Source organism: Sus scrofa, chromosome 4, assembly GCF_000003025.6.
Source record: "Sus scrofa isolate TJ Tabasco breed Duroc chromosome 4, Sscrofa11.1, whole genome shotgun sequence".
Classification (NCBI taxonomy): Eukaryota; Metazoa; Chordata; class Mammalia; order Artiodactyla; family Suidae; genus Sus; species Sus scrofa.
This window is the reverse complement of record NC_010446.5, coordinates 81649663-81668268: the sequence shown is the minus strand read 5'-3', so window position 1 is coordinate 81668268 and position 18606 is coordinate 81649663. Positions and strand designations below refer to the sequence as shown.

Genomic DNA, 18606 nt, shown 5'->3' with positions numbered 1-18606 from the left:
GATTCTCATACTAAGTGAAGTAAGTCAGAGAGAGAAAGACAAATACCATAAGATATCACTTATATGTGGTATATAAATATAGCATGAATGATCCTAGACAAAACAGAAACAGACCACAGACATGGAGAGCAGACTTGTAGTTGCTAGGGAGAGAGGAGAGGAAGCGGAATGGGAAGGGAGTTTGGGGTTGGTAGATACACACTATTACATTTAGAATAGATAAACAATGGGGTCCTACTGGGAACCATGTCCAATCTCTTGGGGTAGAACATGATGGGAGGTAGTATGAGAAAAAGAACACACACACACACACACACACACACACACACATATACGCACATATGTATATTTATGACTGGGCCTCTATGCTGTACAGCAGAAACTGATACGACACTGTGAATCAACTATACGCTAATTAAAAAAAGTTTATACCTTTCATCTTACTCTAGTTCTTCTATTTTCATCCTGTTTTCTATACTCCCAAATTTCAAAGTATTTAATTTAATTTAATTTTTTACTCTTTTTAGGGTCACAGCTGTGGCACATGCTAGTTGCCAGGCCAGGGATCAAATCGAAGCTGCTGCTGCCGACCTAGACCACAGCCACAGCAATGTGTGATCCAAGCTGCACCTGTGACCTATGCCACTGCTTGCATCAACACCAGATCCTAAACCCACTGAGCAAGGCCAGAGATCGAACCTGCATTCTCATAGATAGTAGTCGGGTTCTTAACCTGCTCAGCCACAATGGGAACTCCAAGGTATTTACTTTTAACACAAACTAAACTGCCTTTAATTGAATCCTTTGTTTATTGAGTGAAAGCGATGGAAAAAAAAAAAAAAAGAGAGAGAGAGAAGAAAATTGGTCTCACAGAGTTACCAAGATAAAAGCTCACTCACTCAGTACAATGGTAGGCTTTCTAATTAGCTACATTCCTTCCCACTCAACTGGAGTTGTAATTTCCTCTTCCTTTTAAGACACTTAGCAACTATCTATGCAAGGATGGTCAAGATCCATGCTCAAAAGATTATTTGAGGAGGGGAAAATCAGGGAATTAGTTCTTACCCTTCACAAGATCCTAGGAGAAACTTGGCTGGGTCTTTCCAGACTTGAGTAAAGACAACATAGTAAACACAAAAATAACAGTAAGTAAATAACTGGCCTATTTAGTTTTTCCAGGATAAAACCAAAAATGGATCACACTTCAGCTCTAAATGCTGCTGAAATCAACTCTTAAATCTGTTCAGACCTGGATTGATGAGATACACCATACCTCTTCTTATTTATGGTACTTCTGCTAAACTTCTGAACACTCTCTCTCTCTCTCAGTTCCTTCAAAACCATCACAAATCTTATCAGACACCATTCAAATTCCACCTGCTCAAAATCTCTATGAGCCTACCAGAGGAAAGACATTTTTCAGTACTCTAAAATCCCATTGCATTTTATCTGAGGCCTTGGAAGCATATTTATTGTTGTTTATATACACAGCCTATGTTCCTACAACATAAGTTTCTAGGACAAAATGAGGGTTTTCATTCATCTTTATAGCCCTCAAAGCACATATACCAGGGCCTTCTATTAGCTGGCATCCAGTCAATAGCTGGTCAATACTTCAGTCTTAGACTCATATAAGAACCTACTTCTACTGAATACTGTTTACACAATACCTAGCACAACATATTTGAGCAGGTTTTTCACATGCCCATTTTATCTGTTGCTATAAGATTACCAAAAAATTTGTTTATGTATTTCTATACCTTAGTACTTTGCTTCTACCTCTTATAAACTTTACCTTGCTACCTACTAATTTGGGTTTGTCATTGCTTGTCACTGACATATTTACAAGTTGTTTTAATGCATATTAGCCAATTCACATATATTTTTTGCATAAAAACAAGCATGGGCTTAATCAATATACAAACAAAATAGTACTTTCTAAACACCTATCAGGTGCATCCTCTTGGGTGGTCGCGAAGGTATCCACACTCAACTCCTACAAATACCAGTGATGAGGGAAGGGAAAAAGAGATACACCACCAGCCAGTATGCTGCACTCTTTTGTGTGATTGCTACTAAAAGTTCAATATCAGATTTTTCTATTTTTAGTAACATAGCAAGCGGCCTGGCCTATAAAATGTGCTGACAGTGTAGGTTCCTTTCGCATGGGATGATCTTCAGCAGGCTCTGTATAGTCTGAATTGGCGAGAAGATACAATAGCATGCTTCTAGACTCAGCCCCGGTCCTATGTGGGAGAAAGGAGCACATACAGAGGTCAAAGTGACAATCTTGATCCTCAGGTGCTTTGTAATCATCCTAAACTGACAAATAAAAAGGAGCACTCATGATAGAGCTCCTGCTGTGGTGCAGAGGGTTAAGGATCCGGTGTTGTCTCTGCTGCCACAGAGGTTCAATCCCCGGCCTGGCACAGTGGGTTAAGGAACCCACGTTGCCTCAGTTGTGGCATAGGTCAGAGCTGTGGCTCAGATTCCACCCCTGGCCTGGGAATGTTCATATGCTGCAGGTGTGAGGAAAACAAACAAACAAAAACAGTACACATGAAACAAGAGCAAGAAAACAATACAAAAATAATTCAGAGATAGTTTTTGTGACACAAAAGTACAGGTGTTCGAAGAAGAGCAGTCTATATGATCATCAAGAACAAAGCCACAAAAGTGCAAACTGGGAATAAACATGGGTGATATTGGAAACCTGGGAGGATACAGCTTATACAAGGAAATAGAAAGTTCAATAAGTGCTATGTTTATTTATTTATTTTTCATTGTTATTTCCACAATACAATTTTTTTCTCTGCTGTACAGCATGGTGAGCCAGTTACACATACACGTATACATTCTATTTTCTCACACTATCATGCTCCATCATAGGTGACTAGACATAGTTCCAAGTGCTACACACCAGATCTCATTGTTAATCCATTCCAAAGGCAATAGTTTGCATCTCTTAACCCCAAGATCCCAGTCCACTCCACTTCCTCCCCTTCCCCCTTGGCAACCACAAGTCTATTCTCCAAGTTCATGATTTTCTTTTCTGTGGAAAGGTTCATTTGTGTCGTATATTAGATTCCAGATGTGTTTGTTTTATTTTATTTTTTTGTCTTTTTAGGGCTGCACCTGCAGCATATGGAAGTTCCTAGGCTAGGGGTCTAATCGGAGCTGCAGCCGCTGGCCTATGCCACAGTCACAGCAATGCCAGATCCCAGCCATGTCTGCAGTCTACACCACAGCTCACAGCAACACCGGATCCTTAACCCGCTGAGGCCAGGGATCGAACCCTCAACCTCATGGTTCCTAGTCGGCTTCATTTCCGTTGTGCCACAATGGGAACGCCTAGATATGTTTAAATGTAAAAACAAAATGAAAATAGTGAATCACTGAGCTAGTGAACATTGTAAGGAAAGAAATATGATCATGTGGCTAATATCAAATAATATTCATCTTAATAGGGATATGGGCTCTTGAAAGAGAGGCCTTATTGCCAGTGTCCAGAAAAGTGTCTGGCAAAAGTAGATGCTCAATAAATGTTCTCCAGTATATTGGATGGATGCACGTATGGATAGATGAAAGCATTAAGAGTCAAAATCAGGGAAAACAATTAAGACACCAATGAGATATCTTAATTCAGGCCTAAATGATGAGGAAATGATGGAAACAAGACACATTTTTAAGTAAATAGTAATAAGTCTGTGACAAAAAAGGAAGAGATATGGGAATAAGAAACAGGAATTGATCAAAGATTTTTTTCAAAGTTTCAAGCCAAAGTGTATAGAATCTTTTGAAGGGTAAAAATGATGAGATTACATTTAGGCCAGTAGATTATTGAAGTGAAGGCAGAATTTCTAATTATTATAGTAATCATTTGAAGCTATGAAACTAGAATTTGAGCAAGAGAACAGAACTGATGATTTAGGAATCCAACAAAAAAAGTATGTATTAGAAATGATAAAAACTAGCAATTTCACCAAAAAATTCCTAAAGGAAAAATATCTTCCAAAAAACATAATCATCATTATCATCATCATAGCAATAACATAGCTCTAATTTATTATCAGTATTATTATTATAGCAGCTAACATTTACTGAGCCCTTATTATGTACCACACTCTATAATTATTTACATATGTTATTGCACTTAATACTTAAAACAACCCTAGGAGGTTATGACTGTACCTGTTTTCCAGAATAGGAAACTGGGCACAGAGTGATTAAGTAACCACATTTATTAAGTGCCAGAACCAGGACTTAAATCCAAGTCTGATAAAAAATCCTTTTTTCTCTTGGTATACCAACAGTGTCTAAGTTTCTATACCAAATATTCTCTAAGAATATTACCTAAGAATATTCCCCCACTGGGGGATGGAAAAAAAAAATCAGCATTTGTATATTTTATCTTAACCTATTAAAGTTATTATTATTATGTACTATTTATAATGTATATATTGATACAGTATTATATGTTATAAATTATAACTGAGTATTCATTTATGAGGTATAAGAGATGTTCTATTTTTTTTTCCAGTAGGAATGTGAGAACAAAATAGCTTAGAGATTGGCTTATACAGTCTCTCTCCTGTATACCTTTGTTTCTTAGAAGAACTCAATGTCAACAGTTTTATCTTTTTTTCTCTAAAAACAAATCACTTATATACCCAAAAGAATTAAAAGCAGGGTCTCAAAGAGCTATTTATATACCCATGTTTATAGCAGCATCACAACCTATTCACAATAGCTAAAACATGGAGGCAATCCAGTTTTATTAACAGATGAATGGATAAACTAAATGTGGTATACATATACAATGATATATTATTTGGCCTTAAAAAGGAATGAATTTTGACATACGCCAAAACATGGATGAAACTTGAGGACATTATGCTAAGTAAAATAAGCCTCGTCACAAAAAGATGATTCAACTTACATGAGGTACTTGAGTCATCAAAACCAGAGAGATGAAGAAATGTGGTTGCCAGGGACGACAACTACCAGAGAGGGAAATGGGAGTCACTTTGTTATAGAGTTTCAGGGTTACAAGATGATAAGAATTATGGAGATGGGTGGTCTTGATGGTTGTACAACATTATGAGTTTAATACCACTGATAATGGTTAAAATGGTAAATTTTATGTTATGTGTATTTTATCACAATTTTTAAAACTCAGGGAAAAATCAGGCCACAGATGATCAGATACCCTATTCATTTATTCATTCAAAAAATATTTATCAACTGCTTCTCTTGTGCCAAGCTCTGTGACAGCCATCGATTTCTAAGGAACAATCCCTGATTTTAAAGAAGTCAGTAGCATAAAACCCAAATATATAAGCAAATCATTATAAGTTAATATTACAAGAACAGTTAATAGCAATAGTGAAGAGCTAACACTTTCTATTAGATACTTGCTATGTACTAAATACCTAGTTCTAAACATTATGTATTTTATCCAAACAACATTACGATAGAGATGGTATTAATATCTGCACTTTACAGATGGTAAGACTGGCTCAGGTAAATTTAAAAATACACTCAAGATTTCACAGCTTAGAAACAGGTGAACCAGGGCAGCTTGACCAGATCCCATGCACCCTACCCCACTCTCCTCAGAGCAGGGAAAAAGGAGTCTAAGGAAATAGAACTGCACAGCCTACATATGCTGCTCTGCTAGGTCTCCAGAAACTGAAATTAAACTCTTTCATTGGAATTGCCCGTTGAAACAAGTCATATCTTAAAAAGCAACACAACAGTAAAAATCAGATCACACTTGTAAGACTTGTAATTCTAACAAGGCATTGAAAAATGTATACTGCCATATTTCAGGGAAAAAAATGCCATATTTCAGGGAAAAAAATTACTTCACAATAGGCAACAAAACATTTCTTGTGCATACCGAAGTGCTCCCTTGCTTAAATCACACTGAAATGGTTTATATGAGAATAGTGCTGAACTAACCAGAAATCTGATTTTCAGAAGTTGCATATTTAAGAGTCAGTTACCGGTCTCAACCTATTTTAAACCAACTATCTCCTGTGTAACTTCAAGGACATTCTGGAGCAGATGAAAAAGTTCACTGTTCAACGGGCTTCTAAAGGTTAAATCTCCATGTACCTCCATCCACCCTGAACGACTTTACGGTAGAAATCAACTGTATATGAGAACCTGTGACGTCAAACCAGTGCTTCCAGTGAGGGTTTGTGAAAAGTGGCTTCCAAAGAACAAACTTCACTTTGTCTCCAACTTGCCTGACAAGTAGGCAAATAAACATAGCAATGTCTCTTTTACTTAGATGCAGCAGTGATAAGTACAAGAGCAAGGAAAAAACAATGGAAAGGTTTATATTTTCCCATTACCACAGACTAGACATTAAGCAATAACTTGTACTAAATCTTTACCAAATAGTCTTCCTCCAGGGCTCCTTTCAAGGATCAAGTGTTCGCTTACACCGAGTTGTGTCAAATATTAACCTTACTTTAGTGTGGCCAAAACATTTCGAACTCATCCAGACTGTTCTCAGAGGGCGACTGCTTCGTCATAAATCCACCTTGAAGGGCAAACGGAAGATGAGCTCAAGTGAAAAGGATCTCCATGTAGAAAATCCGACTTGTCAGCTCTAGCTTGGCATTTCTCATGAATAAAATCAGAAAAGTAAATTACATTGGGAGGAAAAGTTAGGTGATTTATTAAATTTAGTTAATTTTCCTATTTCATGTAAGTTCTTTAAGAAGTAAGTAAAACTGTTGTAATCATTTGCATCTTTTTTAAAAAAGACAGTTTAAGTCCAATATCTTCTCCTTTTGTGAAAAAGATGATGTTCAACATGGGGATTCTATATATATTACATAGAATTTATGTATTATACATTATATATATATTTATATAAATCTATTATATAGTTCCAAGATTTTATCTTCTTTTAGAAAAGAAGGTATTTGAGACACTATTTCAGAAGGAGAATGCATTATTATTTGTCTTTAACAAAAAAAAAATCAATACTGCAATAAACAGAACATAAACTCCTGTGTTTCCCAAACTGGGATGTGTAAGAATGTACCTTTCATTTAATCCCTACTTAATTTTTCCAGAGTTAAAATTGCCAGGAAAGAACCATTTCTAAAATATGAGAGTAAATCAGGAAACTGATCAAACAAGAATCATTTTAAAAGGCATACATCCAGTTTCAAGGAAGAAACGACTTTTTAAAACATTTTCAGCTTGGGCCCTTATAGACTCTTGAAAATTCTTCCCCTCAGACTTCTGGAGATCACTACCATAAACTTAAGTCTACATGTTACTATATAAAAAACAATGCCACGTACTGCCTACCGGGGGGAAACTTCTCTCTGAAAAGCAAGGCGAAAAGAAAACACAGTTATTGCGAAGTCTTCCCAGACCAACCCTACAGCCAAATGATATTCCTGTATACTTGTCTCTGATCTTCACAGAATATCAGAGATGAGAGGAATATTAATGATGAGGAAACCGAAGTTCAAATAAACAAGTGACTTGGCAAGAGTTTCATGACTTGTTAAGTAGCAGAGCTTAACAAAGTGAGGTTTTGGAGGGGTTTTTTGGTTTTGTTTGTTTGTTGGTTGGTTGGTTTGTCTGTTTTTGGCTGCTGCATGCAGCAGCTGGATGTGGGATCTCAGTTCCTAGACCAGGGATGGAACCCAGACCACACAGTGAAAGTTCCAAGTCCTAACCACTAGACCACCAGGGAACTCCCAAGACCCTTGTTTCTTGATGGGCAGGTTGACTTTTTTCACACAACAGGTTGTCCATCTGGCAGGTTTGTGCAAGGCAAATTCTCTCTATAACCAAATTCTGAGCTTCTGAAGAATTAAAAACTACATCATTTATTCTCTTGAATAAATCTGGGGTGATTTTCCTGGTTCTGGGGCCCTTAAAAAAAAGCCAAATATACTATTAAAATAAAGATCAAAAGGAGTAAATATGTTTAGCACAAGATCTTGATAAAATGGCAAAAATCCCCACACTTCAAGATTTAAAAAACCCAACATTCATTCATCTGGATGTCTGTTTCTATTTCCAGAAAAGTTTTGAAAGAAGACATTTTTCTTACTTTTTTGAATAAGTATGGCTTCTCCAAATAGCACCTTAAAAAATATAATTGATAAAGGATCAAGTAACTCCAGGACAAGAGTTATCCATCAAGGACCACTTCTCAACAATTCTCTGAACTACAATACTTGAAAAAAGAAATGGATCTGAACCAAAAAAGAAATACTAGGTTTCACTCTAATGGTAAGAGAATATTAAAGCAATTACATACTATTTACCTAATATTCAGTTAGAAAACTGACTCTATTACTGGAATAGAAATCATCTGATAAAACAGAAAATTAGAATATAAATGTTATCTGTTAGCTTTTTGGTCCAAATAGCTATTGCTAAGTATACCAGGCCTACTCTTGATATGCCTTTATCCTACAGCCACCACCCTGGAAGTTCACTGGCCTAGAAGTGAACAACGGTTTCCATTTACCATTTCTCCCTCTAGACCTTCAGCTCACTCTTCTTTAACCTGCTCTGAATTTGGCCAGCCAACCAGCGTGAGCTTTATCAAAGGACTCCCTTGCCCATGGACTTTCTTTCACATGGGTCTGGCCACTGGGAAATAGTAGCTAAAGTTAAAGTAAGAAAAGTGAAGTCAAGATATTTATTCTCCCATATTTCTCCCTGCCAGATCACATTGGTCAGTTGCTCCCCTCAACCAAAGACCATGGCTCCCCATCAGTCCATCCTTCTAGTACAGCTACTCTCTTAGAAGCTCTCCCTTTTGCCCTGGGGACAGGCCTACACGTAGTACTGGATCCCTGCAGTTGCTAGCCCCAACCCCTCATGATGAGCCATCTCTTGTTAGTTCCCCTTAATTCTGCCCACACCTCTGTAATTAGTCTCTTTAGTAAACTTTTCAGTTATAACAATTGAGTGAGCATACTACATAGGTCCTGCTGGGAGCCAGAATGATACTTTGGAATAGAGGTACTTCCTGCCAGTTCCAGATCATTTTCATTCAGGGTAGTGGCGGATGGGGGCACCTTTGGTCACTTGAGCTTTTGTTGCCATATTTGTCACATTTAAGAAGGTTTTGCCTAACCCAAAGTCACAGATATTTATTCCTATATTTTCTTCTAAAAACTTTATAGTTTTAAGCTCTTACATTTAGGTCTATAATCCACTTTGAGTTACTTTTCAGTTTAGAATCTATCATTTTGCATAAGGATATCCAATTGTCCCAGCACCAATTATTGAAAAGACTACTCTTTCTTCATTGAGTGGCACTGGAATTTTGTTAAAAATCAGTTTACCATGAAAGGTTTTTTTTTCCCCCCTGGGCTTTCAGTCCTATCCCACTGATCTCAATGTCTAGCCCTACACTACTATTACACTGTCTTGACTACTGTATTTTTATTGTAAGGTTTGAAACCAGAAGTCTAAGGCTCTAGTTTTGGGTTTTTATTCAAAATTGTGTCAACTATTCTGAATCTTTCACATTTCCATATCAATTTTAGGATCAGCTTGTCAATTTCTGCAAAAAATGTCTGCTGGGATTTTGATACAGATTGCACTGAATCTATTTACCACTTTATAAAAAATTGACACCATAATAATATTGATTCTGCCAATCCATGAACATTGAATGTCTCCATTTATTTAGATCTTACAATCTTACTCAGCAACATTTTATAGTTTGCAGTGTATATCTTGCACTTCTGCTAAAAATTATCCTAAAGTATTTATTAGTTTGATGCTATTGTAAATGGAATTGATTTCTTAACTTCCTTTTCAGATTGTTCATTGCAGTAAACAGAAATGCAATTGATTTTTATATGTTGATTTTGTATATTGATCCTATATTCTGCAAGCTTACTGAACACATTAATTATAAAAGTTTTTTGGTTTGGGAGCCAAGAATGGTAGACTACTTAGGGTTTTCTACATACATGGTTCTACTGTCTGTGAATAAAGCAGTTTTACTTCTTCCTATCCAACTGGATGCCTCTTATCACTTTTCTTCTTGCCTGATCACAATAGCTAGAACTTGTATTATAATGCTGTGTAAAATTGGTGAAAGCAAACATCATTGCCCTTTGTTTCCAATCTTAGGAAGAAAGCATTAACATTTTCACCATTAAGTATATTACTAGCTATGTTTTCTATGAGTCCCCTTAGTCAGGTTGAAGGAGTTTCCTTCTAAGTTTGCAGAGAATTTTTATTATGAATAGTATTAGATTTTATAAAAATGTTTTTGTATATCTACTGATAATCATGTGGATTTTGTCCTTTTAAGGTTGATTACACTACTAGACTTTCAGATATTAAACCAACTTTGCATTCTTGGTATAAATCCCATTGGGTCATGTTCTATAATCCCTTCCATATGTTGCTAAATTCAGTTTACTAATATTTTATTGATTATTTATACACCTATATTAATAAGGGGTATTGGTAATGACGTCTTCCTCTGACTTTGGTATAAGGGCAATACTAGCTTCATCAGAGGAGCTGAAAGTTTTTCTGCTTCCTCTATTTTCCTGAAAGATTGGTATTATTCATTCTTTAAGTGTTTGATGTAATTCATCAGAAAAGTCATCTGGGCCTTAGCTTTTCTTTGTACAATGATTTTTTAAATCACTAATTCAATTGATTTGCCTGGGATAGGTCTATTCAGATTTCCTCCATCTTCTTGAGTCTGTTTTAAAAATTCTTTCAATGAAAGGACTTCACCTTTTTCATCCAAATTGTCTTTATGATGGCATAAAGTTGTTCATAATATTTCATCATAATTTCTTTATGTAGGGTCAGTAGAGATGGCTCCTCTTTCATAATTGTTGTAATGTGTATCTTTGGTGTTCTTTTATTAGCCTAACTAAAGTTTTATTGATGTTAACTATTTCAAAGAAACAATTTTTGGTTTCATTGATTTTATTGATTGTTTTCAGCTTCCTATTTTATTTGTTTCCACTCCAAAATTAATTCCCATTCTTCTTCTTATTTTAGGTTTACTTTGTTTGTACTTTTCCTTTTTCTAGTTTCTTAAGGTAGAAGCTTAAGTTACTGATTTGTAATCTCTTTTCCAGTGTATGCACTTCTCCTTGATTTCTTAATGTTAAAGTACCCTAAAATTTGGTCTTTAGACCTTTTATAACTAGCTACACTAACTCTCTTGATGATCTTGTCTGGTCTCAAGGCTTTAAATACATCCCATATACTGACAGCTCTCAGGCTAGAACTCTCCCAAATTTTAGGGTCATATAGCCAACTGCCTCTTATATTAGATATTAAATATTTCCAATTTAATGGGTTCCAAACTAAATTCCCGGTCCAGCCCCATACCAAATTTGTTCCTTCATCATTCCTCCACAGCTCTGTTAATAGTTACTCCACCCTTCCCATTGCTTAGGCCATGATCCAAGGGCCAACTTTTAACTCTATCATTGACTGATTCTTTCTCTTAGACCTCAGACCTAATCCATTAGGAAATCTTAATAGCTCTACCTGCAAAATGTATACATTCTAATCACTGCACTACCTCCATTGCAATCACACTACTCCAAGCCACCATACTCTCACCTAGATTATACCTTATAACTGGTCTCTCTACTTCCGTCCTTGACTACTGCCCCCAGCCACAACTATTCTCAAAAAAACAGCCAAGGAGATCTGGTAAAAATGTAAGTTTAACCACCTCACTCCTCTGCTTAAAACTGTAGACTCAGACTTCCTATTTCTATCAGAATAAAGTCAACCCACATTCAATGGCATGCAAGATCTGGCCTCTAGTTGCCTGTCTAATCTCATCTCCCACAACTGTCACTCTAGCTTACTGCGCCAGAGCTACACTGTTACTTGAACACACGGCATTCTCTACCTAAGAGCCTCTCCACTGGCTGCCTATTTCCTGGAATACTTTTTCTCCAACATCTGCATGGCTCATCCTTTCTCACTCTCAAGTGAAAAATAGTCTCATTATTATCTTCCCTACCAACTCTGGCCATGTCCCTCTAAATTACATCCACCACTATTACGAGCATCTCCAGTGTTCATCACCATGCTCATTTTTCCCCTACAGCATTTAACACTTTCAAATATTATGCATATTATAATAATATGCTAATTATTTACTGTATAACTCCCTCAAGAGTATGTAAGACCTGATAGGGCAGGGATTAGTGTCTGTTTTGTTCAAGGATATACCCCAAGGGACCAGGTATATGCATAGCATATTATTGTTAAATATTTCTTTAAACAATTTATTTAAATAATTTATTTAAATATTTATGGTATTATTAAATATTTGTTGAATGAATAAATAAACTTAAAAAGCAGAACTTATCCAGTGGCCAGTATCAAATAAAAATTTATTAATGCCTAAAAAGCTGAATTTATTTATTTCTCCATTCTTTCAACAAATATTGAGTTCCTTCTCTTTGCCAGGCACCACAGCAGACACTGAGGATATTCAAAACAGACAAGGCCCTGTTGACACTGAGCTCACTTACGACTTTCTGTGTCTCCTCCTAGCACTTTAAAAAAATGGTATAATTCTTTGGAGTTCACACTGTGGTGCAGTGGGTTAAGAATTCAACTGCAGTGGCTCAGATCACCCTGCGGCTTGGTTTCAATCCCCTGCCCAGCGCAGTGTGCCAAAGGCAATGTAGTCTCCACTGAGGCTCAGACTCAATCCCTGGCCTGGGAACTTCCATATGCCATGGGTGTAGCCATAAAAAAAAAAGTATAATTCCTGTAATAATAAATGTTATAAAGACAATACAATGCATAAGTAAATGTGTTAATGATTAGGGACAGAGAGCTTCCTTCAACTAGAATAGAGTGTAAAGCCCTCTGGGAAGAGATGTTATTTAAGGTAAAACCAAAATAAGTAGAAGTCAGTCACAAAGAAATCTGGGGTGAATATTTCAGAGACAAAACATATAAAGCTTTAAAGGGGAGGGGGAACTTATGAATTCAAGAAAAAAAAAATAGCTGATACGATCTGAAGGTAGTGGTAGAGAAGCAGATATGGTGGGGAGGCAGTCTACCTCCACTGTGGGGCCCTAAATCCACCCTGACATTTTTAGCAATTTAGACGCATCTTAGAATGTTATTTTTATATCACCTCTCTCTTGTGCTCTTCTCTCTTTTCCCACTGGGGAAAATGCCAATGGTACTGAGTGTCAGTACCAGTGAGTCAAAATCTGAGAAGCCTGTTCCTTAGCAGACCTGGTACTTTTGTGCAAATCAAAAAAAGTTGGACTTTCCTTGTAACATTTTCTGTCATATATTAAAATATATATATGTGATAAATAAGCATATCTGCAGTTCACTTGCAGTTGTGTCGTGCAACATGCACAGCAGCATGTAGGGCCCTAGTTGCAAACCAAAGTGGTTCCATTTTTCCTCTGCTTCAAATACTGAATGCTGTAGATGCTAAATATACACACAGTTCTGGATACTTTGCTATTATTAGTATTCAGCATTAACTACGGTTGGCTACTGATTCTTAGCATTAGCCTCAGGTGAAAAGGAATGAGTACTCTTTGAGAATCAGTCATTGGAGAAAATACTATGTGCACGCTCAAAAGATGCAGATTCAAGGGGCTGTAGGCATGAATGTACTTCTGTAAAAGTGGATAAAGCCGTGACTATATCATCAAGTGTTAGAAGTACTGATTATCACACAGTCTATCTGAAAAGCTGTATATTAGAATAATCTATTCTACCTTTTGAAAACTTTGACCTATATTATTTCATGTGACTCCTGGGTTATCTTAATTTAGTAGTTTTAGGTTTCCTTTAAATAAAATAAAGGATATTTTGGTGGAGTAATATATTCTGCAAAACCATTTTCAAGTTTAATCCCAAAGGGGGCCATTTTCATTATCTAGGCTTCAGTTTCCTAATTTATGAAACGGAAAAGTATGTGTCTTCATCTTCATGAGAAATAATCTGTGATACTATGTCCTTTCTAGATGAAGAGCATTCATATGCCACATCAATATGATTAAAATTAATAAGCAACTAATAATATTCATAAAGGAGATGGTGCCTGAAAGAACGTGTCCAGCAATGAAGGACTGCCACCTAGTGTTCAATGTGGGTTTCAGCATATCCAGGCCACACAACCATTTAACAAACACCTCTCAACCATAGCCCTGTAATTATGTATTAAATCATGGTAATTCTGCAGAGGGCCTAGTTCAGTGTCAAAATATGAATTATGACTTTTTGAATAAAATTTGTATCACTCATATGCTCTATAAATTGAGTTTACAAAAGGAAGTAAACAGTCTTCACTTCTGACTACAAAAAAAAAAAATTAGAAATTTACTCCTAAAAATTTAAAAAAATAGTAAATATCTTGGCCCCAATTTCAGTAGGCTAGAAAGAGCCTGGGATTTCAGGCTAAACAGATTCAAATCAGAACCCTGTCAGTTAACAGCAGTATAACCTTGGGTGTCTTTTATTTTTATTTTTTTTGTGTGTGTGCGTCTTTTCTAGGGCCGCATCCACAGCATATGGAGGTTCCCAGGCTAGAGGACTAATTAGAGCTGTAGCCGCTGGCCTACACCACAGCCACAGCAATGCCAGATCCGAGCTGCATCTGTGACTTACATCACAACTCACGGCAATGCCAGATCCCCAACGCGCTGAGCAAGGTCAGGGTCGGAACCCGCGACCCCATGATTCCTAGTTGGATTCGTTAACCACTGAGCTACAATGGGAACTCCCTGACGTTGGGTGTCTTTTCAACCTGAGATGGTTTCCTTATATGAAAAGAACTTACAGTAGGCATAAAATAAATGACTATATTAGTTATTAAGAAAAACGGGTTTCTCGTTCTGATTTATAAAGAAGTTAATTTGGTTTTTCATATATTCCTCTCCAGTCAACAGGGCTTTAAGAAATGTTTTAATGAAAAGACAACAATTTCATTTCTCTCTATCCCTTGCATAAAAAAAGGACTTAAACTGAATTTTTTTTGATCCCTGCCCTAACCAATTCCAAGCAAGTTTAAAGCATTTTTTTAGCCACTAAAGAAATTATTGGGTTCAAACAGCAGTTCTTATGAAAGAAGACTAATACAGTGAGTTCTGTTCACTTGCTTTTTAACATCTAATACATTACATAACAGGGTTTTCAACAATTTATAAAAATAATTTTTTAAATCCTGTTAAAATATTTCAAGAATATCTTCCTCATGACATTTAAAAAAAAAAAAAAAAGGATGGGATTAATCCAGTATGTGTGTGTGTTTAATCTTTTTTTCTTACCCTTGAATTAATGTCGTCAAATTTCAATAATTTACCCTTGCAAATTCTCCAAAATTAAGCTTCTTTTGGCTTAATCTTCCCTTTAACATTACAAATTTATTCTTTGTATAAGTGACAATTTAGCTGTAACACACAGGAACAGTCTCATGACAGCTCAGTATATTAATTAGGAAGGCCTAAGTACAATGTTTCAGAGGGCCTCCATGGGCTTGGTCTGGGAATACAAAGGAGCATAACAAATAAATTCTGCTCTTCCAGGAGCTCACTTCCCTGGGCACATTACTGAGTCCTCTCTCTGAAGCCAGAAGGCAGATCACAGAAGTAAATTCCCAATGCAGGACCTTGAAAGCCATGGAGCCCATTCTCTACCAGCACTGCCTTTCCAGGAGATTGGGGCCTTTAGACAGGGGCAGAAGGGATCTTGGAGACAGTAGAGGGGAATAGGCAGGGCCAGAGAGGTCCTACTTCCTTCTCTTTCTCTGCCTTGGAGGGTTCTCTCTTTTCCCTCCTGGATTTTAGACATCTTTCCCTCTTCCCTCACCTTGGTCCTGGATTTCTTTCTCTCCCTCTCTACATCTTCACTTTGGTTATTTTTCTTTCCTATGGAAATAAAAGGTTATTTAAGAAAATAGAGAATGAAAAGGAAAATAAGGCAAATAGTGTGAAAGAGGATCATAAAACAGAACTGGAGTTGGTATTTATTGATACGGTATCAACTAAATAAAGTTTTTAATTCCTTCCCTTACCTAAGAAATTGGACCCAATGTTGTGTGGTCAGTCACACCCATATGCAGATGTGCACCCACCGTGCCTAGACGGGGGCACAGTGTGGCAACAAGAACACAGCACTGAGGGAGAAGATGTGGGCCTCTGAGTACTTCCCAACTGAGCTTCCTCAGCTATAAAATTTGGATATAAGACGAGATTGGTGGCTCTCAAACATTTTCCTTTGTTTTCACCAGAACCTATAGTAAGAACTACAATTTCTCCTAAGACCAATACACACACAGACACACACACACACACACACACACACTGAAAAAAAGCATGAAACAATTCTTATTCTCAGAATGTTGCAACTGTACTAATATTTTACATTGTTATTTAAAAATAGTTGCTATTCACAATTTAGAGTTCACAATCCACCAGTGTGTCCCAACCTCAAGTTCAGAAACACTGATCTCACAAGAATCCAAAGCCTCTTCTAGCTCTTTATGATTTTATACCGTCCAGCGCTTACATAAGCTGGGCTCTAAACCACACTTGGGCCTCTCTCCCTCACCCTCTCTGCTCCATTCATACCAGACTTCTCGGTGGTCCCTGAACAGACCAAGCAGGCTCCTTCTTGGATTACCAGGGCTCTCTCTACAGCATCACTTCATTCAGCTCTCTGCCCAAACATCTGCAATCTAGAGAGGCTTTCCTGACAGTTCAACTAAATACCACCTCCTTCTACTTTCTTTACTCTCTTCTCCCATAATCTAATTTTCTCCTAGCACTTGTCAATACCTAATGCTATATTACATGTTTGTTTCTTGTGTGGCTCTCCATCTCCAGAAATTTTAGCTCCGTAAGTGCAGGACTTTATCAGTCACTGCTATATCCTGGGTACCGAGAACAGTGCCTGACACATTATATGGACTTAAAAAAAACTATTGCATGAATGAATGAATCTAGAGTTCTCTCTTAGAATAAACCAGCTTACTACTTTTCACTTAGAAGTCTAGATTTTCTCTGGTGGTGGATAGCTCTTGATCAAAAATAGTTCTCCATTCCTGGTCCTTACCAACATGACTAGCAGGGAAATTCAGTAGAAAGTTAACTTCCCTTCTTTTCAACAGTCTTTTCAGAGCATTATTCTTCCTTGAACATTTGTGCCCCTCTGCTCTCTACTGGTTTTGATCTTCTTTCTCACACGCAATTCCAATCTCCAAAGGACACTATGAATTACTTAAGAATCTTAAATGCCTTAACAAATGGAAAATATTATGTAAATATCAGGCACTATCATTATTAACACTGCAGCTGTACAATGCTTTGGCAGGTGCTAAAATGACAAAAGAAGGTGAGGAAGGGGAGGTGAACAAGAGTAACTGGAAGTGCTGCTTTACATGGCGGGGCTAGGAAATTCTCTCTGATGAGGTGACATGTGAGCATTAAAAGAAGTGAAGAAGCATTTCATGCAAGGGAGTAGCAAATGTGGCTGAAGTACATGTAGTTCTGAGGGAAAAAAAAGGATGTAAAAATTTAAAGATGTATATCTCAAAAGGTCAAACCAAAAAGAATTGGCATCAAAACAAAGACATCTCAAGTACTTCCCAATAGTAGCCAGATGTGTGTATCTTGTGCCCACTTACAACTCACCCAAAGGGACATCTAGGATAACAGGCAAAATGTACAAAAGAAAGAGGAAAAAAAGTATTTGTTAACTAGGCTGAAACTTGAACAATGGACTACAGTGACATTTCCTTACTGTTTCCAAATGCTTTCTGGTAAATTTAAGGATCTATGTTGACATTAGTATGCATAAGTTTAATTTGGGATTTGTACATATTCAAAGTTGAAGAAAACCTGAAAGTCAGTGAATGAAAAAAAGAAAAAAAAAAAACAGAGAAAGCTGCAAAATTAATTAATCTTGTTTTAATTAACACTGCTACGCAGCAATTAGCCTCTCCTCTCTGTTTCTATATTCAGTAGGTCTCTACCTTAACACCTGTCAATAACAACAACAGAAGCAAAAATAACAACAGCCAGCATTTGCTGGAACTTACAATGTATAAAGCATTAGGCTAAGCACTTTACCTCATGTAATCATAATGATATCCCTGTGAGGGAGCCAGTATTACCATCATATTCATTTTACAAATGAGGAAATTGAATTTCTCTAAGTTAGTATTACGATGTTACAGTATATCATGTTTCTCTCTTCCCTGCCTTCCTTCTTTCCCCAAGATTATGAGCTCCTTAAGCGGGAGTCAGTCTTTTCATTTCATATACATGGCACAAAGCAAGAACCCAATAGTAAGGCAGAAAGATGAGTTCAAGAGGCTCTGCTCCACTTTTACCTAATTGCTTAGTATTTCAATTTTGGTTCTAAGAACTGTCCTAGTGATGTATACCTCGACCTATGTGTGTACTTGGAGACAAGATATACTCTTAAGGCCATTAGTAGATATATATATATATATATATATATATATATTGCCTTTTTAGGGCCATACCAGCAGCATATGGAAGTTCCCAGGCTAGGGGTCAAAGCAGAGCTGCAGCTGCCAGCCTACAACACGGCCACAGCAAT

The 18606-nt window shown here is 36.9% G+C and overlaps 1 protein-coding gene across 4 annotated transcripts in view; it reads right to left on the bottom strand.

Annotated features, from left to right (window-relative positions):
* NME7 (NME/NM23 family member 7) overlaps positions 1 to 18606 on the bottom strand; it is a 272370-nt gene that overhangs the window by 244008 nt on the left and 9756 nt on the right. Inside the window, exon 1 of one of the 4 annotated variants that reach the window (XM_021089442.1) lies at positions 6405 to 6553. The exons of the other annotated variants lie outside the window; for them this stretch is intronic. The gene's annotated coding sequence lies outside the window, so the exon portion shown is untranslated. Of the gene's footprint in view, positions 1 to 6404; positions 6554 to 18606 lie in introns of those variants that run through there. 4 annotated transcript variants of the gene reach the window in all.